The sequence below is a fragment of the Pinus tabuliformis genome, chromosome 9, assembly GCF_031772625.1.
Source record: "Pinus tabuliformis cultivar Carrire ecotype Pingquan chromosome 9, CPIR1, whole genome shotgun sequence".
In the NCBI taxonomy this organism is placed as follows: Eukaryota; Viridiplantae; Streptophyta; class Pinopsida; order Pinales; family Pinaceae; genus Pinus; species Pinus tabuliformis.
The window spans coordinates 691,380,849-691,383,509 of NC_142307.1; the positions used below are offsets into that span (position 1 = coordinate 691,380,849).

At 36.6% G+C, this 2,661-nt stretch overlaps 1 long non-coding RNA gene across 1 annotated transcript; it reads left to right on the forward strand.

Moving 5' to 3' along the window:
- The first annotated feature begins 1,077 nt into the window (after positions 1-1,077).
- Positions 1,078-1,768, forward strand: LOC149150541 (uncharacterized). Its single transcript, XR_016263680.1, has 3 exons — positions 1,078-1,433; positions 1,537-1,592; positions 1,715-1,768. It is a non-coding gene; the product is annotated as an uncharacterized LOC149150541 (long non-coding RNA).
- Positions 1,769-2,661: the final 893 nt, after the last annotated feature.

Consider the following 2,661-nt stretch of genomic DNA (forward strand, 5'->3'; position numbering starts at 1 on the left):
ATATATATATATATATATATATGTTATTATCAATTTTATATTGAAGATTGAAGGAATTATCTAATTAACTTGTATTTCAAGGTAAAATACATTTATATTCTTTTTCTTTTTCTTTTTAATATAATTAAAAAATATATATTATAATTTAGTATGTCAAATTAATAGTGAGGAAAATCATTATCAACTGTTATCTCGTAATGCAGCCTTAATCATCACCATTATGGCTCATCACTATTTAAATAAAACCACTCAAGTAGAATGGTTGACTAATGATTCGGTAGGCTTTCACTCCTCATGATAAACTTACGTTACGATTTGAAATTCCACACTGTGAATAATGAGAGTGTTGAATCTACTTATCTCTTTATCAAAAATAAATAAATAAACAATTTTTTTTTTTTACTTACTAAAATTCAAATATATTATTAGTCCCTGCCTGGGACTCTTAGCAATCGATCGTGCGTTGACTGCCTATTAATCTCTTATTTGACCAAAAAATATTGCTATACATCACAATTTTAACCAAAGTTTTCATATTAAAAAATAATATAAAATTTATTATGTAATTGCTGATTGGCCAACAAAGTTGAGGGTCTTATTGCCGGCTTCGCAGGTTTCAAGACGGGTAAAAGTAAGATATCCTAAGTTTTTGGTAAGGTTGCTGAATTTCCAAATCCAAATTTCGTGGCTTTTTAGTTTTACCCAAAGTTTTCGGAGGTCTTATTGCCGGGGATATCGATTGAACGTTGTGACAATTCATCTTACCCAAAGTCGAGTTTGCAGAATGTTGTGACAATTAATTTTATCCAAAGTCCAATTTACATTTTATGACAACTGATTTTAATGTTTTTCTCTGTGCCCTGCTTGAGCGCCTTGCATGCAGCCAGTGCCACATGTCTATTTTACCGTAAGTTTTATGTGTTTTATGTTCAGGGTGTGCATGTTACCGTAAGTTTTATGTGTTTTATGTTCAGGGTGGGCATGTTCTTCCCCGTGCCCTGCTTGAGTGCCTTGCATGTAGCCAGTGCCAGATGTCTCTTGCTCGGGCTATCAATTCTCCGTAGAAGAAGGCAGCTACCAGCAGCTTGGGAGAGTAGTTCAACATCGATCCCCGCACCGCGGATTTCAAGCGAACCCGGTTTGCCACAGACCTTGGGGTTTCGAATCTCAGACATGCCATCTTAAATTTCCATTAAGATTTTTTTGGACTGTGAAATGGTGTAATGATCTGGGTTTCGAATCTCAGGCATGCCGTCTTAAATTTCTATTAGGGATTTTCCGAGTGCCTATTTTGCTTAGTTTTTGAATGGTAATGGATCATATGGATTTCGGGCACTCATATTTTTTCATGAAGGGATGTCTTGTCCTTCAAAAGAACCCTCCTCCAACTCCTTTTACTTTGTCTGTTTAACGATTGAAAATGGGGGACTGCGGTAAGTTATATGATGTTCTGCCATTGCGGTTGTTCATTTGATCATATATTTTGTCTGCAACTTGGAGTGATTTGAATTGATTTGTGTATTGTATGGAATTTAGACGAGCTGAGTGAATTTCTTTCTTCTGCTGTGGAGGTCGCAAAAAGAGCTGGGGAGGTAATTAATAGACGGGCTTATATCAGTTTGATATTTGAACAGGGAATGTAGATTGGAGTAAACACTGTTGAATGGCAGTTCCATCTTTGATATATATTCTACTCTTACTGTAAATGTTACAGATGATTGGGACAAATTTTTACAAAGAGAAATTCGTGGAACACAAAGGAAAGGTATGATCTTTTTGTGTAATATGCTTTCGATTCACGGTAATTTCTATTATTATTCGTGACCAGCATTCATTAATGTTACTGTCATGGTTTGTTTATCTACTCTGTCTTCAAAGCCTTTGTTCTATTGGACTATGAAATGATGTAGTGATCTGGGTTTCGAATCTCAGACATGCCATCTTAAATTTCCATTAAGATTTTTTTGGACTGTGAAATGGTGTAATGATCTGGGTTTCGAATCTCAGGCATGCCGTCTTAAATTTCTATTAGGGATTTTCCGAGTGCCTATTTTGCTTAGTTTTTGAATGGTAATGGATCATATGGATTTCGGGCACTCATATTTTTTCATGAAGGGATGTCTTGTCCTTGGGAATGTATGTTCTGCATTCTTAGTGCATATTCTGCGTGCAAGCTGCTCGTTCCATAGGTTTTGTTTATGCCCATTTCCTTCTTTCACTGATGTTCATGTTTCTCTTCAAGCTGAAGTTGTGTTCAAGATCTAGCATTTTTTCCTTCTGTTTTACGAGATGTCTTCGTAACAGGCCCGCTTGCATGGATTATATGGTTCACATGGGCGAAATATGACTCTGGAGAAATTGAGTCTTGTTGGGGCTATCAAACATAGTGTTTTCTAGGTATATACATCTAAGTTTTTTAAGTTTCCTCGAGGCTCTATTCACCATCTCCTCTCCTTCCCCTGCACTATGTTCAAGCATGTTTGGCCACATTTTCCCTATTATTCTTCTCCATGTGGCCACCTTCTTATTTGTTTCACATTGTTTGGCACCCTCCATGACTTTCTAACCCTTGGGACCCCTCCCTGCTTGGTTTCCCTTGTCCTCTCCATCGAAGTCTTAAGCCTTTCTATTTTATTCCATTACTCCTAGTTCACAATCTTG